Below are 27,356 nucleotides of genomic sequence, written 5' to 3' on the forward strand. Positions count from 1 at the left end.
TGTGTACTTTATTAAGAATTTTATTTACTGCTCTGGGCTTGGGAGTCTTGTCTGTTGTAAGAAGAATCTGGTAGCCTCTTTCAGTATCCAGGATCTTACTGCTTCACCTGTGCCTTTTGATTGCTTCTAGCTTTGAAATTATAAATGAAGTTTGATGATAATTAACACCTCCAATTTATGTCAGTCTGATTTCATAGTGCAGTCCTTGCTTCACATATAAAGATACTGGAAGGGTGTCTGACTCACCGTAAGTCCTCTATAAAAATCACCTATTGACATTATATTAGACAGTTTCTACTTTTCACTACTTTGGAATTTTGTTAAGCCTTTCATTGCACAAAATATCTAAAAACACTCACATTTCATATTTCATCTAGTTGATACACTCATTATTCATATCCCAAATGGTTACTTCCAGTAGCTGTTAAGTCATTTTCAGAAACTAATTTTTCCTTTTCTGAATCTCATGCATGTACCACATTAATCATCTTACAACAGTACTAAGCAATGTTAAAAGCAAGTAAGTGAGATATATACAGTGCCTAAAGAGTTTTTCCCTGTTTTTCAACACAATTTCAAAGAAGATATTGCCACGAAAACCAAGAATATCTAGTAGTTTCTATTATTATTGTCCAAACTTGTAATGTAATGGTTTGAATCAATAAACATATATGTCATTGGGAGTTAAGATTGTTTAATGTATTAAAAGTGAAAGACAAGACAGGGCCAGGGATTTAGCTCAAAGGAGCTGCCACCTGCCTCGCAAGCGCAAGGTCCCAAGTTCGATCCCTAGTACCAAAAAAAAAACCAAACAAAACTGAAAGACAAGTTTAAATTTAAGTTTATAGATTTTTTCTCACTACGAACTGAATGTAATTATATTTTATCCTCTATACCTCTCAGACCAGTAGGAATAATTAAGATAATAAATCTTTTAAATTATATTTTAACTTAGAGGTGGATTCCTGTAATCCCAGCACTTGGAAAGCTGAGGCAAGGGAATCTCCAAGAATTTGAGGTCAGTTTGGACTACATGGGGAGTTCAAGACCAGCCTGAACTGCATAGCAATACCCTGTCTCAAAAAAATTATATTTTAAATTTCAAAAAAAAGGGAACTACCTTTGATTAATATCTAAAAATACCATTACATTATTCAAAATAATAACAAGATGTGTAAACATTAAGTAAACATTAATAATAATTATATAACTTATAAATAATGAAATAATGTTACCCATGTATTAGAGACATCATTGCCACAGGTAAAAAAATGACTATTTGTGCTAAATAATTTTAGTCAAACACTAATTGAAAGAAACTTGCTTTTATAGTCAGAAATACAAACAGGTTGAAAATAAAAGCATGGAAAAAGATACAGTATGCAAGTCACTGTCACAAGAAAACTCAAGGGGTTTTACTAGTACCAGTTAAAATATACTTTGAAACAAAAACAATGTACCTAGAGAAAAATGGGGATATTGTGTAATTAGAAAAAGGGTTAAGGAATTTGAAAGATAGAGAAATTATAAGAAATCAGGTGTATATGAACACCTAACAACATAAATATCAGAATAAACAAACCAAAAAATGACAGTTCAAAGAAAGAAAAAGACAACTCAAGAATAAATAATAGGAAATTTCAATGGGAAAATTTGAATGAGGGATGAAACAACTAAAGAGAAGATCACAGAGAAATAAGTGATTTGAATTATAGTATAAGCCAGCCATATCTAACATATCTAAAAACTAGGTTATCTAATAACAGAATATGCATTCTTCTCAAATACAAATGGGACATTCTCTAGGACAGACCATATCCTACAATGTAAAACAAACTAAAATACATTTAAAACAAGTGAATTCACACAAAATAATGTGCCAAGACCAGAATGGGATGAAATTAGGATCAATAACAGAAGCATATTTGGGAAACTCAAAAGTATATAAAGAACAAGAGAGTAGGTCAGTGGAAGGGCACTTGCTCACATGTGCAAGACTTTGGGTTTGAGCCCCAGCACCATATATAGTGTATGTATATGTGTGTGTGTGTGTGTGTGTGTGTGTGTGTGTGTGTATGACCATAAGACCTAATATTGTTAATATGGTATTATTTTCCAAACTGATCTACAGATTCAGTGTATGTAATCCCACTTACCAAAATTCTAGGTGCTTTTTTTGCAGAAAAAAATTTGATCCTAAAATTCATATGAAAATATCAAAAACAAAATAGCCAGAATAATCTAAGGGAATAAAGTTGAAGGACTCATTCTCCTAACATCAAAACTTACTACAAAGCTATCATAATCAAGACTACACAGTACCAGCATGCAAAAAATGTATAAGCAATAAACATTTTCAGATTTATGTACAATTAGTTTTCAACAAGTTTATCAAAACATTTCAATTGAGAAAGACTTGTCTTTTCTTTAATGGTGAAAAAATACAAGAGAATAAAGTCACAGAAAGAAATTAATCCTTAGCCTTGGAGATGTAGCTCAGTGGTAATGTTTCCATAGCCTGAGAAAGGCCTGGGATTCAATCCCTAGGATTGCAAAAAAAAAAAAAAAAAAATTACTTCTATGCTGTTGGTAAGAATGTAAATTAGTTTTAAAAATTATTTTTTAAATGATGTATGGAAGTTCCTAAAAAACTAAAAATAGAATTATCCTAAGATCCAGCAAGCTTACTTCCAGATATCTACACAAAGAGTTGAAATCAGTTTGTTAAGGAATATCTGCACTTCCACGTTTACTGCAGCAACTGTTCACAATAGCCAAGTTATGGAATCAACCAGTGTCCACCAACAGATGAATGGGTAAAAATGGAGTGTATATAAACAATGGAATATGATTCTACTATTAAAAGGAAGAAAGTTCTGTCATCTGCAACAACATGGATGGAATTGGCCATCATAATGCTAACTGAAACAAGCCAGGCCCAAAAGACAGACATCACATGTTTTCACAAATACGTGAAATCTGAAATAATGAAATTCACAGAAACAAGGAACAGAATAGTGTTTACCCAGGCTGGGGAAGGGGAGTGAGAGGAATGGAGAGATGATGGCCAAAGGGTATAAAACCTCATACAGGAGGAAGATACTTGTTTGTTGTTTAGTTCTATTGCACAACATAACAAATACAGTTAATAATAGAGCACTATACATTTCAATTTGTTTAGAAAGTAAATTTCAAATGTTCTTACTGCAAAATAATTTGAATATTTGATGTACTGGACATGTTAACTAGCTAAATTTAATCATTCCACATGGTAGCCATAAATTATAACACCACTTTGTATATCATAAATTTGTACAATTATAAATTAAAAACAAATTAAGCACATAAAAATTGACCTAAATATAAGATCTAAAACCAGAAAATGGAAGGAAACATAGAAATAAACCTTCATGATCCTGGAATTGGCAATGATTTCTTAAATAAGACACCATACTATGAAAATCCACATGAATAGAAAATCCTGTCATAAAAGAACTGTCAGCATGCCAGAGAACTAAGGAAATGAAAACAAATTATCATTTAATAAGCAGGAAGTCCCACAGAGAACCACACTGTGGCTGTGAAGTGAGTGCTCCCAGGTGCAACAGGACACAATCAGAGAGGGGCCTGTATGGATGCAAGGTGCTCAGTGTCCCTTCTTCACCTGGAACTCCAACACCACCCTGCTGCTGTGACAGCGCAACACATCTGCCCCTCTCTCCATTTCTCCTTCTCTCTCTCTCTCTCTCTCTCTCTCTCTCTCTCTCTCTCTCTCTCTCTCTCTCTCTGTCTTTTCCTTGTGGCACTGGGCAATGAACCCAAGGCCTTTGTAGTGAGCTACATCTCAGCCCTTTTTTATTTTTTCTTTTCACACAGTCTTGCTTGCTGTAACTTGCAATCTTCCTGCTTCAGCCTCCCAAAGCGCTGTAATTAGTCATGCACCACCATCCCCTGCTCTTTATGTCAGTAGGGATTTATCCCTCAGAATGTTTAGTAAAGAGACATTTGAGGAAAAATGGGTAAGTAACTGACTTTGGTAAACAGTAATGCTCTATAATCTTACCATAATTTATTGGAAGAAGTGGATTTAAACTTACATGTAGACTTTTAGAAATCGAGTAATATGTTTAGTGCAGTAAATAGTAATCCTGGAAACTGATAGTAGAATTTTTTTTTTTTTTTTTTTTTTTTTTTGGTACCAGGGATCAAACTTGAGACCTTGTGCTTGCAAGGTAGGCAGTGGAACCACTGAGCTAAATCCCTGGCCCTAGAATTTTTATTTTTTCACAGTCATTCAGAAACTGCTCTAAATGTATTTAGATCTTTTAATTAATGTATCCCCTTTGTAAGGAAGATCGGTAATAATCTTTCTGTGAAACTAAGAGACAAGACTCTCATCAACAAAGACAAGAACAAGGGGAGACTCTAAGACATAAAACATACAGTTATCATGGGGAGACAAAGTATGACATAAAAATATTAAGTCTTCCAGTTAGCCAGTTTCTATATTCACTCATATTTATCTCCAGTCTCACTCTTCGCAATGCTATTTTCTTATATTCTCTCGTGCCCCATTTGTTCATGTATTCAAACCCTGACAACTGTAAAACAATGTGAACGTTAGTGGAAAAACTAGTAAAATCTAATCAAAGTATGGAGTTCAGCTAATTGTATTTCTTAGTTTTGATCATGGTCTCTATATGATTTTGTAGAATGTTATTATTAGAGCACACTGAGTGAAAGCTACAGTAACTGTACTACTTTTACAATTTCTCTATAAGTATAAAACTATTTTACAAATTAAAAAGTAGAAAGTGAAACCTAAAATAGGTCTTTAAAATATAAATTGATAATTTTTAAATGGCAAAAATATACCGGGTTTTTTTAATTATGCACTCTAGAAAAAAAGCAGGAAAATACCACTACTCATAAAAGTGTTTTCATTGTTATTATTGTTTGTTTCCTTTACCTAACAATCTCCTAAATACCAAAATAAAAATTTTTTTGCTTAAATTCTTTCATTGGTACATTTTAGGTATACAATACATTTACATTTATCATTGTGTGCTTGTACCTGTACATGATGTATCTTGGTTCTTATTTTTTCCCCATTCTCTGTGCTCCCTTCACCTCCTCCACCCCAAAATAAAAATTTTAAAGATTAGTTCCCAGACACAATTTAAGACTTTAACATTTTCATTCATTTCTTTATATTCTATTCTTCCCATTACTTTCAGATTTTACCAAGTGAAATAGAAAAGAGAAAGACAAGGAAGAAGAAAAATTTGTGTTTTTTCTAACTTACTATTTAAAATCTTCTTTTGTTAGAAAAGATATGAGAAACTATAAATCAATTCTGGTACATGTTCAATAAAGAGGCACGGATAAGTATCTGAAAACTCACCACACATTTTTCTCCAAAGTTACATTACTCAACCTAATTGCTTCATAAAACAACAAAAATGTTTAAAATTTCTTTTCCTTTTAGGTATTGGCTTCTTTTCCAAAATTAAAAAATTATCTTTAAATATATCTGTGCCTTTGTGTCATATTTTAGTTTTATACTGATTCTTTTATTACTAACGTAATCTATAGAAAATTTTGTTTTTATTCTAGGGTACATGAATTTTTAAATGAGTTGTTTTCCTATGAATTCTTCCACCACTTACTAACTGCATAACCTTTGGATGGTGTTAGGCCTTTCTTAGCTTTTTCCTCAATTGTCGAATGTGGGCAATGATAATATCTACTTCATCATTTGGTGTGAAAACTAAGTAGGAAAGAGTATATTAAAAAGCAGTTTGTAAAAAAAACTGCACAAATATTTCTAAAATATTTGGTGTGACTCTGTGAGACCCATCTGCATGAGCTGGCAGTAGTTCAGAGGGACAGACAAGATGAGAATCACAATCAAGGTCACAGAAGAGAAAATGGATTCAAGAGATACTCAGAAACTTGAATTTCTAACTTACTAGCTGGTTGGAGAGTGTATGGGAAATAATGAAATCAATCTAGGAAAACAACCAGCAAGAAATTAAGTTTTTTAATATAAAGTAATATTTTGATTATAAAAACCATCAATTAATATGATTTTCAGCCTGAACTAGGAAAAACATCTTTAGTAGAAGTGAAAAGAGTAGCATGAAGAACAACAAATGGTTAAGTTTGGATCAAATGCGGGTTTTAGTACACACAGAACACAGTCATCACAGTCACTGACTTCACACTTCATGGGCACAGACTGTGAATGCACAGCATCTGAACCTTCTGTTCCAAGCACACAATCTATTCAAACCACTAATTGATGCTACAAATGTGCTTACAGGGACACTAGCATTACACTAATACTAACACTAACTAAAATTTCCACAAAGTAACTTTTCCTCTGCATGAAGGAAATTCCATCTAATGGCTGAACACTGAACTCAGAGCTGAAAATTATATTCCTTTCACCGTATCTGTATCACTTATAAATAGGCATGACAAAAATCTATCACCTCTGTTCCTCAGTGACATAAGGAGTTCTGTGGACCTTAAGTCATCATTTCAGAACCCTAAAGGAGCCTATAGTTGAATCAGTAAAACTCATTAGTGAAACTAGAGAAGTAGGAAAGTATATTAGTGGTTTAGAGATCAATCTCTGCTACTTATTGGCAAATAGATCCCAAATAAAACAGAGAAAAGAATATTCACATTGTAATTCACTGAAGTTAGGCTGTAAGTGGTGGAAGATACCAAGGAGAGAAGGAGCTTCACGTTTCACCTAGAGAATGGAACAAGACCATTTTTCATTATCACATGTTGAAAGCTTCAAGCTCCCAACTTATCCCCTACATGCATGCCTCCAGTACAACCTCAACAAAGCACAAGCCAAAGGTAAAAAACATGACAAACTGAGACCCCAGAAGGTTAGAAGAATAAAGAAAGCTTGAGGCCATGAGGGAGAGAAGACAGCAAAAACTGGTCTTCATCCCAGGTGAACACATCACATCAGACAGACAACTCAAAGGGAAATGTATTAATTCATCTGTGATATGCTCTGGATCCTTTGTGAATACTTGATTACTTAACATTGTTAGTTTCATTCAATAATAAATTAAATCTTTCTTCTCTTCTAAACATTAAAGGCATAACCCATGTTGGACTTATAGACTATAACATTCTATAGAGAGCACTTTTTAAGCCACTATCTAACTTGTTCTTTACACAGCCCCCAGAAGGAAGCAATCTTGGTTGCAGATGAGGAACTAAAGAACAGCTAGACAAAGAAATATAGTAAGATGTTATGACCATTTAGTAGAAAAGCCAAGATGATATCCCAAATCAAGTGACCTAAGTCTGCTGCCTTTACCACTTCGCTGGACTCAATTACCTTCCTTAATTAAGAATCCATGATCAAGTTTAAATTCTTAACTATTCTGTATTTAATAACTCAATATGAAATTATCTTCAGGCCTCCATGTCCATAGTGTTTATGGAACACTTCATGTTTTTCAAAGTGCTTTACCATATGCTATCACATTGAATTCTCAATAATAATGCTACAGATATCAATAGTATCCCATTTGAAAGGTTATGAAAGAAATGTTTAGACAGCAAAATAACTTTTCAAAGCCATGGAGAGCAAATGGCAAAATTAGAACTAGAACTCAGGAATTCTGACCCAAAAGTTTCTGTTCTTTATGTTACCACCTTGCTTCTATATATCATTTTATTATGGTCCGTATTCATCAACTTTCCTTTTCAATCACTATAAAGCAAAAAATTTTCAAGTGAGTTGATTTTTCATTTCTACAATTACAGTCATGGAATGATGAGCCCTTATATGGGATGTTTTACTCTATGTAATTCAAGTGACTTGCAAACAGTCTAATGCATCTACAGAGAAACAAGGCTTACCACTCAGAAAAATGTAAATTAAACCCTTTCCAAAAAATAACTGAAAGACTACATTCATTGGAAACCTACTACATTTTTTTAAAGTAAGCAAAAATAAAAATTTTCAAAAAGGCCTTAAATATACCAATCACATTACAGTATTTTCTTGTCTAGTGACTAAAAACCATCTAAATCATTTTGACTTAGCTCCCACGGTGCAATGCCCAAAATATCATCTAGCCTGGCTGTTTTCATAAGTTTAAATAGGGTAAGACTGGAAGAAAATGAAATGAAAGATTGAGAAATGTGATATTTTAAGGAATGGACCAATAAATACTTTGAAAATGTATTTTGCTTCTGTCCACACTGTTCTTCAAAAGACAGTTTCCTAATTAAAGTCTTTGTGCTATAGCTTTCTGTGCTATGTATCAGGGCAGCAAAAGCAAATCTGAAAGTCAATACCTCTAATTTATGAAAGAGAATGGCATTCATATTGACTAAAATCTATAAATATTCAGTCCTTTATTTAACAATCCTCCTCCAACTCAGTCTATAAAAAACTGTCAAACTAGCAGATAAATTTCTAAATCATCTAAGAGAGATGCTTAACCCTCTCTCTTTAAAGATCTCCAGAGAACTGAGAATGTTTGTTCAGGGTCTGTTATCTGCCAAGTGTGCACTAGAAAGGGGAAAGGAGCTAACATTATTGCCCATGTGCTTGCCTACATATTATCTCATCATATCTTAGTACATCTCGCAGAATATGTGTTAGTATTAACAACAAAAAAAGAGACTCAGAGATGTTGAATAGGACTAGGATTCCAAACCAGGACTGTCTCGATGCTCAGGATCTTTCCACCCCACCATGCTAATAAAAACTGCATAATGTTTCTTTACGCTTTGTCATGTTCGTTACCCTACTATCCAAAAAGCTCTCCATTCAGCCACCTTATACCCCTTCTTTAATGTGAGCTAATGTTCTCTTGTTCATTGTTCTCTGAACAATAAAAATAACTCTCCCACTTCCTGATCAAAATAAATGAAACCAGAAACCAAGTCATTTGGTTGTCACACAGGGCAAATAAGTCTATCTCTACAGACTTTCATTGAAAAAAATGTTTTATATTCCTGAGATAATTTCGGCCATTCTTTTTAGCATCTTCTCTGTAACAGCTTCAAAGCATTATGACCCAAAATAAATATAACACTCCCAGAAGTGATCCTTTAGTGAGAGAAGGTGGGTTACAGGGGAGGACTTCGTTTCTTTCCTAAGTTCACAAAGTGAAAACATTATAAACTTACTTAAATGCTTTTCAATCCTGTCCTCCAAATGAATATTTTTCTAAATAACTTTTTATTTTCCAAACATTCATAATCTATAAATTCTGTATTCATATGTTTAAGTATGATGTTTATATTAAATAACTCACCCAATAAGAAACTCTTTTATTTAAGTGTATATTTTAAAGAGCTCTAGAAGGAATATCAAGTGTGATTGCTATGATCATGTATCAGCCTCCTAGTATCAAACTAAATTTGAATCCTTTCTGGTACAACTAAGGATTCCAAATCAATATACAACAAATATCAGTGAGCACCAACTCTGTAGTGGACCTGTGTTATATGCTGGGGATAAGAAGAAAATGTTCCAAAGACATTTTCCCTGAATTAAACCACTTAATCTAAAGAGGGCAGACAAACATACAATTAGCAGCATAAATAAAATTATAAAAAAGCAAGGAGAAAGAAGTGGCAAAATATGCCAAAGGAAGTTAAAAAGTAAAGAAGTTGTAATGAATAGAACTTTTACATACTCAGTAGTATTTATAATAGAAGCATTTGGAAGAAAAAATTTTAGATTCACCACTCTGTCCCACACATAAAGGATACTTACCCAGCCATACCTCAAACAATAAATACTTACAACAATCTGTACCACAGCTCCATTTTAAAACTACTCCAAAATAAAAACCATTTCCAGACCCTAGACTACTTGAAGCTCAGAAATGACATAGGTGAAGAGACTGCCCATCCTACTTCTTAGTTAGGGACAATAGCAGGGAAAGTAAACCAGATGGGAGCCAAATTTCTGAATGAAAAAAGAAAATATTTGAAAGAAAGCCAAGGAATTTCTGATGCAGAAGATGTGACTAATAATAGATTCCCAAATGAAATCTTCCCATACAATACAAAATATAAAATGTATTCATAGGAGTTGGTTGATCAAATAATATCACTGAATGAAAATAACTTTATAACTGACATTTGAGTAAGACTGTAGGATGGTATCACATATCACATATAAGTTGAAGCTTCTATTGTTGTTTCACAATGATATTTTTTCTTTTATTGTAATATATTAGTGTGTAAAACAGGATGTTTTGAAATACCGTATGTATTATGGAATGGCAACATCGAGCTAATTAGCATAGGCATGACATCACATCATATGTCATTTTTTAAATGAAAATATGTAAAATCTACTCCTTGCAATTCCAAGAATATATATTAATTATAGTCACCATGTTCTACAATAGACCTCTTGATCTCTTATTCCTCATATCTAACTGAAATTTTGTATTCTTTGACCAACATCTCCCCACCAGTCCCTGGTAATCACCATTCTTTTACTTTCTTCTGTGAGTTCAACTTTTTGAGATTCCATGTATAATTGAGACTATTCTATATTTGTCTTTCTGTACCCAACTTGTTTTACTTAATATGATGTTCTCCCGGTTCATACAGGCTGTCACAAATGACAGGATTTCCTTGTTTTTTAAGACTTAACAGCATTCAGTATATATATTCTACTTTTTCTTTATCCATTCATCAGTTGATGGATACTTAGTTATTTTCCATTACTTGGCTATTGTGAATAGCACTGCAATGAACATGGGAATGCAAGTATTTCTTCAACATATGCTGAGTTCATCTCCTTTGGACATATACCCAGTGGCAGCATTGCTGGGTCATATAATAACTTTATCTTTAATTTTTTAAGGACATCCATACTGGTTTCCATAGTGGTGTTACTAATTTACATTCCAGACCCACAGTCATCTCTTTTTGTCTTTACAAGTAGAACTATTAAAAGATGTTTTCCCTATTTTGCAGATGGTGGGAAAATAGAAGTTAGACAATTTGCCTAAAGCTACACAGAATGATATTATGAAAATTCAAAACAGGTTTTCTGATTCCTAAGACCATTCAAGGAAGGTGTCAAATAGGTTATCAAAAGTAGATATTTAAACTGCTTAATATAATTGCAGGAAATGAACTTACTGTACTGAGACTAACTACAAGGGTCAAAGTTCTCAGATAATAGCATAGAAAGGGCCAAGATGATTATAGTTATGAGGGTGGGAAAGAATGGGCATAGATTTTAGAAGTGGAGTGGGTGTTAGCACAATGTAGAAGCATCTATTAGGCGTGGGAGTAGAAAGTAAGAAACCTTATCTCTTGAGAAGGTTCTGTTCTACTTCTAGTCTCCTGATAGCTTTTACCATGAACAGCTGTAGAATTTGGTCCAATACTTTTTCTCCAACTAGTGACAGGATCATATGGCTTTTTCCTTTACTCTGTTAAAATGATGACTTTTGGGGGTGGATCTTCCAATGCTGAACCAACAATGCCATCCCTATAATAAAACCACTTTCTACATACTGCCAGATCTGACTTCTAAGAGTTTGTTTTGTTAAACAAATTTCTATGTTCATACTTTTTTCTTCTATTATCTTTATCCAGTTTTAGGATTAGCACAATGTTGAGTTCCTAAAATGAGGGGAGACGTGTTCTTTCTTCTGCTTTACATGTTTGATATAATTTATCAGTTAAAATGTATATGAGCCTGCTGTTGTCATATAGGTAGGTTTTAAAGCTAGGAATATACTTTCTTTAATAGGTGCTATTCCAATTTTATACTTCCTCCAGAGTTAGTTTCATTAATTTGTCTTCCAAGGTACTTCTTAGAAGTTGTCAAATTTATTTCAAAAAAAGATTTTTGTAATATGCTTTCTATATCCTTTTAAATTCTGTAAAATCTGTGGTAATGTCCTCTAAATTTTGATATTATAATTTTTAAAATGTATAATTGATATTGTGTAATAGGAAGAAAAGGTCTAAAGGAGCAGCGGAAGTGGGAGGGGTAAGGGAAAGGAAAGAAGGGAAAAGAAAAAATATGAGAAAAGGAAAGAAATGGAAACAAAGTCTTTGCAAATAGAGAAAGGTGGAGGGGGTGAAGGGAGGGCAGGGGAAGGGGAAAAAAAATAAGAACCAAGATACATCATGTAAAGGTACAAGATCCCAATGAGAAATGTAAATGTATTGTATACCTAAAATGTACCAATAAACTTAATGGAAAAAAAAAAAGAAAGAAGCCTGGAACAAAGCTGGGCATGGTAGTGCACACCTGTAATCCCAGCACTCTGGGAGGGTGATGCCAGAGAATCGAGAACCTCAAGTTTGAGCCTAGCCTGGGCAACCTGGCAACTTTGCAAGACCCTATCTCAAAATAAAAAGGGGGTGAGGATGTAGCTCAATGACAAGGGCCTAGATTCAAGCCTCAATAAACTTCCTCCCCCTGTCCAAAAGAAAGGAAGCCTGGGAGACTGTCCCTGGCCTACAGTTTGTAGGAAGCAGAATAGACAAGAATGCACATTTTCCAATTCAGAGTAATTTGAAAGAAGTAAATGCATGGATGATATCTCAAAACAATTATCCCAATCAATACTCCCTTTCTACATTGGTATTTGTGTATACATAAGTGTCCTTTCAACATTGAAATAAACCAATTATTTTTAATCTTGCTTCTTAGATTAGAAAAAAGACTTTTTAAAAAACATTTCTCTGAAATGTTTTCAATTTGTTGACATTTTTCTGGCATTTTTGGTGCTTACAAACCAACTCGGTATTACAGATCCAGGCATACCAATGCTATATATATATATATATATAGATGAATTGTAGCAATTTTCCTGCTCTGCAGTGTGAAACAAGAAAGGACATACTCAAAATGATATTGACAACATCAAGAAAAGCAACATAAAGAAATACAAATAAATAAAGTTATTGCTTGAAAAATTGAGATTCACATGTGTGAATTCCATTACTAGATACCTGTTTAGAAAAGAAGTTTCAGAGGAATTTGAAAATCTTTGCATTCCTCAAATAAAGTGCACAGATTACTCTTTCTCTCATTGGGTTTCCTTCTATGTAGGGGTCTAATGGGAAAAAAGCAAAGCTGCACAACATTCTGATATAATTCTTATAGAAAACGGCTGAAATGTCAAATGACCATCAGTAAGAAATATCCATAGTAGTAATGTCACTTATTAGAGATGGAGTCTAGCCATCCAATTCAAGTTAAACTAATTAAACTAAACTGAGCAGTCGGTTCAGTTAATCAACAAATCAGTTTGAAAGAGAGGAAAATCATAGCTTATTTTCTCTAAATTTATTTGCAGTTTTATGAACTAACGCAGAATCTAATTGTCTTAAAACATGTAAATATACTTAAATATTTCAGGCAATCATTTGAGTTTTGAAAGCTTTGTTCCAGAAGTTGTTTTAAATGTGGAGCGTACAATAACAAAAAAGCCCTCTCCACATACAGCTTACATCTTAAAAGTGAATACAAATAATAAACAATTAAACTAATAAGAATAAAATATAATTTCACTATAAAGGAAAAGGAAGCTAATGAGTTGGAGAGTAATTGGACCTATCATAAAGATGTTTGGGGCAACCCAAAAGTGATGCCACCTGTTCAGGATTGAATTTCTACTTACCTGAACACTAATTTAGTCCATTTACTGAGGACATACTCTTATTTAGGCACTACAATAAGTATAATCTTCACAACCATCATTAGGAATAAATATGTTATCTCTATCTCACAGATGATAAAAATGGAGACTGATGCATTGTAGCTTGTCTAAAGTTACATAGACAAGCAATGAAAGAGCCTCAATCTAAACTGTGTGACTCCAAAGCTGTATCACACAACTGCTTCAATAAAAAAACAAAATTGCCTTATTATTTCTAAATGTCAAGAAATTATTACAGTTTTATTTTTCATTGGCTTTAATAAGTTTTAATAAAGCAAATCCCTATTATATAATACATTTCTGAAAGATGTTAAGAAATTAAAAGACTGATGTGTTATTAATTATAAAAATGTACTGCATTGAAGGCTACTATTTATCACTTCTATAATAACTTCATTCAAAAATTCTCATTAAAAAATAATTTGCTGTATTTCACAAAATATCTTACATTGTTTGGAAGCTATCACAAAACATTTTTATAATAAAATTATCATTTATCAATGTATAGTTTACCCTTCAGATTTTCTTTAATCTTGAAATATTTATATGACCTAAAGAATTATAATTTTAATAAATAAATTAAATGCTACAACACATCATTTCATCCAGGAAAATAGAAGCAAAGTTGAAAATTTCCCATTTTCCAGTGGTGAGCAGAGATATTAAAGCAGAATCCTACCAATGCATTTGTACTCACAAACATCTTTCTCTATCTCTGTTTTTGCTGTACTATTTTTTCCCAGGTCATACAAATTGGTCCTGTTAAGAACCAAACAAGGAGTGCTTTTGTCTCTCCTTTGTTCAGAGACAGCCCAGCAGATCTATTCCCCTAACAAAGGCTTGTTGTGGCCTGGTCTGGTCTTGGTCTTCGGCCCTTTTACCTTACATTTCTGTTGCCATGACTCGGATGGTAGATGGTCCATTAACGGACGATCCCCCGCAGGACGGGATTGATTGGACTTTTCGGCCGTCTCCATTGGACCAACCCTATCTGCCTTTGCCAGGACCTGCCGGGGCTTTCTACCTTTGTCATTGCTGACACTACACATCCACACCGGTCACCAATCTCTGGTCAGCAGGTGCGGAGACGTCTCTGTCAGAGCTCATCGGCCTGGCAACAGAGGCTTGACGGTGCCCACGGTCATCTACAGCCCCCACGGCCATCACTCTCAATGAGCCCAGGCAGCAGTTTCGGGCCTTCCTTGAGTGTGCTCTGGAAAACGTCGCTTGGTGCTACCCACAGGACGACATCCCTGAGACAATCCTCCAGTCCTGAGTAGGGCAGAAGATGCCGAATCACCCCGCTGCAGACAGGCAGCCACCTGATTCCACACTACAAAGACGCAGAGGACACCAGCCCACCAGACCAAGGTACTGACTCCCACTGCTCCTGGCCCAGAGGAAGGGGCTTCCAGGCCACCATCCCTCCCACCGCTCCCAGCCCAGAGGGAGGGGCTTCTGAGCCACCATCCCACTGCTCCTGGTCCAGAGGAAGGGGTTTTCAAGCCACCATCCCTCCGGCTGTTCCCAGACCACAGGAAAGGGCTTTTGGGTCACCATCCCTACCACTGCTCCTGGCCCCTGTCCCACCTCACCCAGCTCAGAGGAGGTCATCCATACAGGCGCTAACAGCCCCCCGCCCCAGTGAAAATGAGAAAACACGTAAATAAGTCTCAAAACCAGACTTCCAGATCACCTACAGCAACCCCAAAAGGAAATGAGAGGGAACACTCTGATACTCAAACACCTGGACCCGCTGAACTGGCAACAAAAGGGGATCTGGAAAAAAGGAAATCAGAAATAATTTCTCAGATAATAGGAGAAATTGTGCCCCTAGTGCAAGACATGATTAATAAATCTAGAGAGGAGCTGAGGAACATGATGGAATCCCAACATAAGAAATAAATGGAATCCATAAAACAGATGCAAATAGATTTCCAGGACATGAAAAACTCCATTGAAAGTCTACACAGCAGAATGAGCCAATGTGAGGACAGAATTTCAGATATAGAAGATAAGATTGCAATTAGTGACCAGGAAAAGAAAAATTGCTTCAAAATTATAAGGGAACATGAGAAATCAATCCAGCAGCTGCTAGACGATGCAAAGAAGAATAACATAAGACTGATTGGGCTCAATGAAGAAACAGGAGAGAGTGCAGATGACATAAAAAATTTCTTCACAGAAATAATGGCAGAAAACTTCCCAAGCAGGGGAAAAGAGTTTGACATACAGATAAGTGAGGCATATAGGACTCCAAATAGCCTTGATCAAAAAAAATCTACACATAGGCATGTAATTGTTAAGATTCCAGAAACTCAACAGAAGAACAAAGTTCTCCAAGCAGTCAGAGAAAAGAAACAAATCACATACAAAGGAAAGCCCATCAGAATCACAGCAGACTTCTCAACACAAACCATCAAGGCAAGAAGAGCTTGGAGTGACATATTCCAAGCCCTAAAAGAAAACAGCCTCCAACCCAGATTGATGTACCCTGCAAAACTATCTTTCAAAATGGATGGAGAAATAAGAGACTTTCATGACAAAGAGCATCTTAGGAACTTCGTGACTACCAAACCAGCACTCCAAAGAATTTTACACAATAGCCTAGGAACAGACATTGAGGATCACAACCCGAGGAAGCAAAGCAGAATGAACCCATCTGGCATGACAAGAAATTAAATGTAAAGGGGGAGAACCCAACAAAAAGAAAAAGTCATGGCAATGACAAGTCAATATGTTTCAGTTATAACCATCAACATTAATGGTCTCAATTCACCAATCAAAAGAAATAGACTGGCAGAATGGGTCAAGAAGCAAAATCCAACAATATGCTGCATACAAGAAACACACTTAATTCAAAAGGAAACTCATAGACTGAAAGTTAAGGGTGAAAAACAATACTGCATGTGACAGGAACCCAAAAAAAAAGCAGGAGTAGCTATCCTCTTGGAAGATCAAGTAGATTTCAAACCAACACTGATAAAGAGAGACGAAGAAGGACATTACATCCTTGTAAAGGGAAGAATCCAAGAGGAAGAGATGACAATCATAAATATCTATGCACCAAACACTAGTGCACCTAACTATATAAAACAAATACTAATGGACATGAAAAGTCATATATGCACTATTACAATTGTAGTGGGGGACCTCAACACCCCACTGTCACAAATAGATAGATCAACTAGACTAAAAATAATTAATGAAATACTAGAACTCAATCGAACTCTTGAACAAGTGAACTTAACAGATGTTTACAGAGTCTTCCACCCCACAAAATCAGAATACACATTCTTCTCAGCTGCACATGGGTCATTCTCCAAAATAGACCACATACCCACACAGAGAACATATTTAAGTAAGTGCAAAGAAATTGAAGTTATCCACTGTATATTATCAGACCATAGTGCAATGAAATTGGAGATCCACAGCAAAAGAAACTCAAAGAATTTCATAAACACGTGGAAATTGAACAATACATTTCTGAAAAACCAGTGGGTCACAGAGGAAATTAAAGAAGAAATCAGACAGTTCCTTCAATTAAATGACAATGACAGTACAACATATTGGAATCTATGGGACACAATGAAAGCAGTCTTACAAGGGAAATTCATAGCAGTGAATATGCATATTAGGAAAACAGAAGGAGCCCAATTAAACAACCTGATGCTGAACCTCAAGCTTCTAGAAAAAGAAGAGCAGGACAACCCCAAAGCTCATCCAAGGGAGGAAATTATAAAGATCAGAAGAGAAATCAATGCAATGGAGACTAAGAGATCGATACAAAAATTCAATGAAGCCAAGAGTTGGCTCTTCGAAAGAATCAACAAAATTGACAAACCTTTAGCCAACCTTGTCAGAAAAAGGAAAGAAAAGGCCCAAATCCATGCAATTAGGAATGAAAAGGGTAAAATGACAACAGACCCAGCAGAAATCCAGAGGATCATCAATACCTACTTCCAGAACCTATACGCCAATAAGATGGACAACACAGAAGAAATGGACAGATTCCTAGATACATATGAATTACCAAAGTTGAACGAAGAAGACCTAAACATTCTGAACAACCCAATATCAACCAATGAAATTGAAAATGTAATTAAAAACTTATCAACTAAGAAAAGCCCGGGCCCTGATGGCTTCACTGCTGAATTCTACAAGACATTTAGAGAGGAACTGCTGCCACTACTGTCTAAACACTTCAATGAAATTGAAAGGGAAGCAATACCCCCAAATTCATTCCTGGAAGCAAGCATCACCTTGACCCTCAAAACAGAGAAAGACCCAACTGAAAAAGAGAACTATAGGCCAATCTCACTAATGAACATAGATGCAAAAATCCTTAATAAGATACTGACAAACAGAATGCAGAAGATCATCAAGAAGATCATACACCCTGATCAAGTGGGATTCATCCCAGGGATGCAGGGATGGTTCAATATACGAAAATCAATTAATGTAATACACTACATCAATAGAGGCCAGGACAAAAATCATATGATTATCTCCATAGACACAGAAAAAGCATTTGACAAAATCCAACATGCATTTATGATAAAAACCCTACAAAAAATTGGAATACATGGTCTCTACCTCAAACTGATAGAAGCCATCTATGAAAAACCAACAGCCAATATCACACTAAATGGTCAGAAACTGAAATCCTTCACACTAAAATCAAGAACAAGACAAGGATGTCCACTATCACCACTCTTGTTCAATATAGTTCTGGAAACATTAGCCACGGCAATTAGACAAGAGAAAGAAATAAAAGGAATAAAGATAGATAACGAAGAAGTCAAACTGTCATTATTTGCAGAAGACATGATACTCTATATAGAAGACCCCAAGAACTCCACCAAAAGTCTTCTAGACTTAATAACCAAATTCAGTCAAGTAGCTGGTTGTGGAAATCAATAGCTTTCCTCTACATGAATGACTGACTCACTGAGAGAGAAATAGGGCAAATAATTCCTTTCACAATAGCATCCAAAAAACTGAAATACCTAGGAATCATCCTAAAGAAAGAAATCAAAGACCTCTTCTCTGAAAACTATGGCACTCTGAAAAGAGAGATTGAAGATGGTATCAGAAAATGGAAAGACATCCCCTGCTCCTGGGTAGGAAGGATTAATATAGTGAAAATGGCCATACTTCCAAAACTGCTATATAGATTTAATGCAATTCCAATTGAGATCCCAGCAGCATACTTCATAGACCTTGAGAAAACAATCCAAAAATTCATTTGGAACAAGAAGAGACCCAGAATAGCAAAAACAATTCTAGGTAACAGAGACATGGCAGGGGGTATCACAATCCTCAACCTGCAACTATACTACAAAGCTACTGTGATAAAAACAGCATGGTACTGGCAAAGAAACAGACCTGAGGACCAGTGGAACAGATTAGAAGATGCAGAAACAATACCAGACACACTCAGCCATCTCATCTTCAACAAAGGAGCCAAACACCCTCACTGGAGGAAAGATAGCCTCTTTAAGAAATGGTGCTGGAAAAACTGGGCTTCAACTTGCCAAAGATTAAAACTAGACCTATATCTCTCACCATACACTAAATTAAAATCAAAATGGATTAAAGATCTAAATATTAAAATAGAAACTCTGAACCAGTTGGAACAGAGGTTAGGTAGAACCCTTGAAGACATCGGTGTAGGAAAAGATTTTATGAACAAAACCTCAATTGCCCGTGAACTAGCACAAACAATCAACAAATGGGATCTCTTCTTATTCAAAAGCTTCTGCACAGCAAGAGAAACCACCAGCAGTGTGAAGAGACAATCCACAATGTGGGAAAAAATCTTCACCTGCTCTTCCTCAGACAAAGGTCTACTATCTCAAATCTATAAAGAACTTAAAAAGATCAGGCCTCCCAAATTTAAAGACCCAATCCAAAAATGGGCATCTGAAATGAACAGACATTTCTCAGACAAAGAAGTAGAAATAGCAAATAAATACATGAAAAAATGTTCAACATCACTGGTCACTCGAGAGATGCAAATGAAAACAACACTGAGATTCCACTTCACTCCAGAAAGAATGGCTGCTATTATGAAATCAACCAATAACAAATGCTGGCAGGGCTGTGAGGAAAGAGGAACCCTGCTCCACTGCTGGTGGGAGTATAGACTGGTGCAAGCACTGTGGAAATCAGTATGGAGATACCTCAAAGAACTAGGACTGGAAGTCCCATTTGACCCTGCTATTCCACTGCTGGGGATCTTCCCCAAAGAATTAAAAGAATCATACCACAGTGATATATGTGCACCCATGTTCATAGCAGCACAGTTTGTAATAGCTAAAACTTAGAAAGAGCCCAAACGCCCATCAACTGGAGACTGGATAAAGAAAATGTGGGTTTTTTATAAAATGGAGTACTACTCAGCCTTAAAAAATGAGAAATTAGAGACATTTATAGCTAAGTGGATGCACATTGAGGCAATACTCTTAAGTGAAATAAATAGGACACACATGTGTAAATACTAAATAGCTTCTCTGGTGTGAGAAACTGAAAGTGTAAATAAGGATTAAATGTATAGTAGGTAATGTGAAATAGGAAGAAAAGGGGCAAAGGGGAAGGAAGTGGGAGGGCTAGGGGAAAGGATAGAAGGGAATGGGATTAATATGAGAAAATGGAAAAATAGGAACAAAATCTTTGTAAATAGGGAGGACTGGAGGGGTTGAAGGGAGGGCTGGGCAAGGGTGAAAAATAAGAACCAAGAGAGACTATATAAAGGTGCAAATTTCCAATGATGAATGTCATTATATTGTATACCTAAAATGTACCAATTATTAGAATGAATAATAAATAATGTAAAATAGGAAGAAAAGGTCCAAAGGGGTAGGGGTAGTGGGAGGGGCAGGGGAAAGGAAAGAAGGGAAAGGAAAAAATGATGAGAAATGGAAAAAATGGAAATAAAGTCTTTGTAAATAGGGAAGGGTGGAGGGGGTGAAGGGAGGGCTAGGAATGGGGAAAAAATAAGAACCAAGATGCATTATATAAAGGTACAATTCCCAATGAGAAATGTAATTGTGTTGTATACCTACAATGCACCAATAAAAGAATTTAATACAAAAAAAAAAGAAACCAATATTTAAATGTTCAAAATTAGCAGCACAAATAGAAAGCTCCCTCTTGAATTGTATGTGACAGTATGGATATCAATATCCATTTAAAAAATGTGACACCAATGAGTTTACATAAATAAAAAATAAAGAAGTACAAAAATATACAGAAACTTAATGTGACTATTTTGATCTAAAATGAGAATAAATTTAATGACCAAATAAAATTTAATAAAACTACCATATGAAAACTGGGGAAAAAAAAAAAGAACCAAACAAGGAAAAGGAAACAGTTTATAACTCCAAAAGGCAAAGGTCAAGAAAAGAAGTTAAAAATGAGGTTCTACTTCTAAGATACAGCTCCTCACTTCCTCTCCCTTGCTCAGACAGTACTGAAGAAAGCAAAAAATGCTGATGGAATCCTAAGAATGTCCATCAAAAATCTCTAAGAGAGGTGAGAAGAACATAATGAAAGAGGAAGTAAACAACCCTGGGGTCATGGTTTATATCTGGATGCCATAGGCCTGGCATCGTGAAGCTGATTGGATGATGGGAGTGTGATACTCATCCATGGATGAGTCAGTCCACTAATGAGTTTATAGCTAAATGTGATGTAGAGATGAGGTGGGTCACAGGGAGTGTAACCGTTAAGTGTATCGTATCTCTCATCTTCATCCCTTTATCTCCCACAGCTTTCTGTCTGCCATGCCATGAGCAAGGTTCCTTTACCACACTGCCTTGCCTTGGAGCTAGCTGACCATGGACTGAAACTAACCACTGTCGGCAAAGTAAATCTTTCCTCCTTTCAGTTGTGAGCATCATGTATTATGTCCCAGAAATGAGAAAGTAACTAAGAAAAATGGAAAAAGTCAGCTAAATTACTGTACTCTTAGAGGAGAAAGCCAGAGCCATGACAAAAGGTGCTGCCAGGATTTGCTGGGAATATTCGTGTGAGAGTGGGTCCTATAATCATTGGCCTCCTATACATCACTTCTCTTCAAACTTATCCCATTTGTACTCCTTACTTTTGAAGGCCAACTTCAAATTGGGGATATTACTGTTACAGTATAGGACTTAAATGTAATGGAACTTTTAGGTAGGATTAGATTAGGGTAAGTAAAAGTACTAAAGAAAGTACTAACTAAACAAAGTAGTATTTAGTCAACAATTGTGAAGGCAGGACAGAGAGATGGGAAAAAAATGTAAGAATGGTAATTATTTCCCATAGCACAAACCAATGCAGGATATTTAAAACTGAATATATACATAAAGAAACATGAAATGATTCCATCATTTTAAGGGTTTTCATACTCTCTTGTTTCAACCCTAAAACAATCTTTTAGTAATGATTAGAAACATCTAGCCAATCTTGAACAAACTTTCCATTTTACTTCAACCAATTACTTTGCTGTTAAATTCAATTAAATTTAATATTTATATTAGCAAGAATATTACGATCTCATTGTAAGTTATTTTTGTTCATCATGCCCTTTGAATATGGCCACATATAAGCATAAGAAGATGTCTAATTTGATGCTCACCGAATTTTATTACTAGGAACTTTTTTTTTTTTTTTTGGGTACTGGGGATCAAACTCTGGACCCTGCACTTGCGAGGCAGGCGGCACAACCACTGAGCTAAATCCCTGGCCCTACTAGGAACTTCTAAATGATGAGATTAGGATCATTTGCTGTTTTCTTCTCTATTAATTTCTGCCTTAATTAACTTTTTATAATTATGTATTATTTATAAAAATTATTTTAAAAGTAAATTAAAATAAAACAGAAATTAAAGTATTCCACAATTAACTCTGACTAATCAACAGCCAGCTATGATTAAGCAGGTCATTTTAGAAAAGTATATGAATAAAGGAAAAGTTAATTATTTAATATAGACTATTTAAATTCTTTTACTAGATATTAATATTTATAATAAATAAGATTAAGATCAAGGAGAGATATTATTCTGCCATGCCATAAAATAAATATAGGTGACATGCCCAAGAATTCAAAATCCCTATAATATTAAATGAGTGAGACTAACCATCAAAAAAATAAATAAATAAAATTTAAAACTTCTCATCAAGTGATACCAATTTGATGGCAAAATGGCAAGCCACATACTGGAGAAAATATCAGTCATACAGACATTTGGCAAATACTTGTACCCAAACTATAGAAAGAAATCTAAGTCACATAAAAAAAGACCCAGTACTCCAATAAAAACATTTTTGCATTTATGGGAAATGCAAATTTAAAGCCCAGTAAGATACCACAATTAACCAACTAAAATGGCTAAAACTTAAAAAGATAGCATTGTCAAGAGTAAATGAAAATAAAGCTCTAAGACATTGCTGGTAAAGAATAAATTGCTACCATTTGGATAATGGGCAGTCTACTAAAGCTAAACATTTCTAAACTGTAACGCATCAATTCCACTACTAAGTACACCAAGAGAAATAAATGTGCATTGCCAGCATTCTCTCTCTCTCTCTCTCTCCCTCTACACACACACACACACACACACACACACAGTACGTAGCCCCAGGCTTCTAGGATCATAAAACTCGTGGGTTTGCAGAAGTTGTTTATCCAAGGGCTGGGGATTTAGCTCAGTGGTTCTGCCACCTGCTTTGCAAGCACAAGGTCCCCAGTTTGATCCCTAGTACCAAGTGATTTATTCTCAAGAAAAAGAGACCTTCATTTTATCTGCTACATAACATACCACTTAATTTATGCCATTTTATATTTTCCTAATTTTTCCATGAGTGTATTTCTGACCTACTCAACTAAATTATTATTTATAGTAACTTATTATGGGTGCCTAATACAATACCATACCTACACAATCAATACATCTTTCTTCATTGCTTTATCAGTATCATTGTTCTTGATATTCAAGTGTATTATAACATATAAACTACTACATAGAATATATATTACATATATGAGGATAATTTACTTTCTAATCTCTCATATTTACTGATTTCATTCCCAATTCCCTCTCTGTATTCCATGCATCAAACAATAGATGTTCTCTTTTGAGTAATAATTGGTTAGCACAGTTGCATGAATGTGAAAAAATAAGATAATATGATTTTGTTTGATATACAAGATTACAATTTAATCATAGAATAGAAATTGATAAATTTTTAACTTATTTTTATCTATGAAGGAATATGTGCTATTTCTAATAGAAAAGGGTTTGCTTAGCACAGATTTTTTGTTTTGTTTTGTTTTTTGTTTTTTGGTATCAAGAATCAAACTCAGGGCCTTGCACTTGCCAGGCAAGTGCTGCATGGCTGAGCAACATCTCCGCCCCACTTAGCCCAGTTTTTATTAGTGACATGCTTCCAGTAGAAGAAATTTATGGCCATTCCTCTGCTCCCAGCCGAGAGGAGGTGAGCCACATGGGCACCAACAGCAACAACGCCCCAACATTGTCAAAATGAGAAGACACATAAACAAGTCTCAAAACTAGACTTCCAGATCACCTACAGCAACCCCAAAGGGAAAGGAGATGGAATACTCTGATACTCAACCACCTGGACTCTCTGAACTGGCAACAAAAGAGGATCTGGAAGACATTAAATCAAAAATGATTTCTCAGATAACAGCAGAGATTGTGCCCATAGTGCAAGACATGATTAATAAATCTAGAGAGATCACAGATAAAAAAAATAGATGAGCTGAGGAACATGATAGATTCACAACATAGGAAACAAATGGAATCCATAAAAAATATTTTACCATTCCAGCGGTGGAATGGCCATAAATTTCTTCTACTGGAAGCATATCACTAATAAAAACTGAGCTAAGTGGGCCGGAGATGTAGCTCAGCACTGCAGCACTTGCCTGGCAAGTGCAAGGCCCTGAGTTTAATTCCTGATATCAAAAAACAAACAGATTTCCAGGAGATTAAAAATTCCACTGAAAGTTTACACAGCAGAATGAGCCAATATGAGGACAGAACTTCAGACACAGAAGATAAGACTGCAATTAGTAAACAGGAAAAGAAAATTGCTTCAAAATTGTAAGGGACCATGAGAAATCAATCCAGCAGCTGCTAGATGATGCAAAGAAGAATAACATAAGACTGATCAGAGTCAATGAAGAAACAGGAAAGAGTGCAGATGACATAAAAAAACTGTTCACAGAAGTGATGACAGAAAACTTCCCAAGGAGGAGAAAAGAACTTGACATACAGATAAGTGAGGCATATAGGACTCCAAATAGCCTTGATCAAAAAAAACTACACATAGGCATACAATTGTTAAGATTCCAGAAACCCAACAGAAGAATAAAGGTCTACAAGCAGTTAGAAAAAAGAAACAAATCACATACAAAGGAAAGCCAATCAGAATAACAGCAGACTTCTCAACGCAAACTGTCAAAGCAAGAAGAGCTTGGAGTGACTAATTTCAAGTCCTAAAGGAAAACAGCCTCCAACTCAGATTGACGTACTCTGCAAAACTCTTTCAAAATTGATGGAGAAATAAGATACTTTCATGATAAAGACCACCTTAGGAACTTCATGAATACCAAACCAGCACTGCAAAAAATTTTAGATAATATTCTACAAAGAGACAGTTGAGGGTCACAACCCCAGGAAGCCCAGCAGAATGGATCCATCAGGCATGACAAGAAATTAAATGTAAAGGGGGAGAATCCAACAAAAAGAAAAAGTCATGATAATGATAAGTCAATACGCATCCGTTATAACCATCAATGTTAATGGTCTCTATTCACCAATCAAAAGAAATAGACTGGCAGAATGGGTCAAGAAGCAAAACCCAACAATAGGCTGCATGCAAGAAACACACTTAATTCAAAACAAAAACTCCATACTTCCAAAACTCCTATATAGATTCAATGCAATCCCAATTGAAATCCCAGAAGCATACTTCACGGACCTTGAGAAAACAATCCAAAATTCATTTGGAACAAGAAGAGACCCAGAATAGCAAAAGGAATTCTAGGTAACAGAGACATAGCAGGGGGTATCACAATCCCCAACTTGAAACTATAATACAAAGCTACTATGATACAAACAGCATGGTACTTGCAAAGAAACAGACCAGAGGACGAGTGGAACAGATTAGAAGAAGCTGAAACAACTCCAGAGACACTCAGCCACCTCATCTTCGATAAAGGAGCCAAACACCCTCACTGGAGGAAAGATAGCCTCTTTAAGAAATGGTGCTGGAAAAATTGGGTTTCAACTTGCCAAAGATTAAAACTAGACCTATATCTCGCGCCATGCACTAAACTAAAATGGAAATGGATTAAGAATCTAAATATTAAAATAGAAATGCTGAATCGCCTGGAACAGAGGTTAGGTAGAACTCTTGAAGACACTGGTGTAGGAAAAGATTTTATGAACAAAACCTCAATTGTCCGTGAACTAGCACAAACAATCAACAAGTGGGATCTCTTCTTATTAAAAAGCTTCTGCACAGCAAGAGAAACCACCAGCAGTGTGAAGAGACAACCCACAATGTGGGAAAAAATCTTCACCTGCTGTCCCTCAGACAAAGGTCTACTATCTCAAATCTATAAAGAACTTTAAAAAATCAGACCTCCCAAGTTCAAAGACCCAATCTGAAAATGGGCATCTTAAATGAACAGTTATTTCTCAAACAAGTAGAAATAGCAAATAAACATATGAAAAACTGTTCAACATCACTGGTCATTCGAGAGATGCAAATGAAAACAACACTGAGATTCCACCTCACCCCAGAAAGAATGGTTGCTATCAAGAAATCAAGCAATAACAAATGCTGGTGGGTCTGTGGGAAAGAGGAACACTGCTCCACTGCTGGTGGGAGTGCAAACTGGTGCAACCACTGTGGAAATCAGTATGGAGATACCTCAAAGAACTAGGACTGGAAGTCCCACTTGACCCTGCTATTCCACTGCTGGGGATCTTCCCCAAAGAATTAAAAGAATCATACCACAGTGATATATGTGTACCCATGTTCATAGCAGCACAATCTGTAATAGGTAAAACTTGGAAGCAGCCCAATTGCCCATCAACTGGAGACTGGATAAAGAAATGTGGTTTTTTTTATAAAATGGAGTACTACTCAGCCTTAAAAAATGAGAAATTAGAGACATTTATTGCTAAATGGATGCACATTGAGGCAATACTCTTAAGTGAAATAAACAGGACACAGGTGTAAATACTGAATAGTTTCTCTAGTGTGAGAAACTGAAAGTGTAAGTAAGAACTAAAAGGCATAATAGATAATGTGAAACAGGAAGAAAAGGAGCAAAGGGGAAGGGGAAGTAGTAGGGGTAGGGGAAAGGAAAGAAGGGAAGGGAATTAATATGAGAAAATGAAAAATCACAAACAGTCTTTGTAAATTGGGTGGGATGGAGGGGTTGAAGGGAGGGCAGGGGAAGGGGGAAAAATAAGAACCAAGAGAGATTATGTAAAGGTGCAAATGTCCAGTGATGAATGTCATTATATTGTATACCTAAATTGTACCAATAAAATAAAATTTTTTAAAAAATTTACATTCATTTGAGGGAATACGTGTGTTTATATATAGATTGATTTGTTAATA

General features: G+C 35.4%; 1 protein-coding gene across 1 annotated transcript in view; it reads right to left on the reverse strand.

Annotated features, from left to right (window-relative positions):
* Sugct (succinyl-CoA:glutarate-CoA transferase) overlaps positions 1 to 27,356 on the reverse strand; it is a 743,994-nt gene that overhangs the window by 623,900 nt on the left and 92,738 nt on the right. The window lies entirely within an intron of this gene.

Source organism: Heterocephalus glaber, unplaced genomic scaffold (assembly GCF_053883595.1).
Source record: "Heterocephalus glaber isolate CG9 unplaced genomic scaffold, H.glaber_assembly_v1.0 deba00001610, whole genome shotgun sequence".
Taxonomy (NCBI): Eukaryota; Metazoa; Chordata; class Mammalia; order Rodentia; family Bathyergidae; genus Heterocephalus; species Heterocephalus glaber.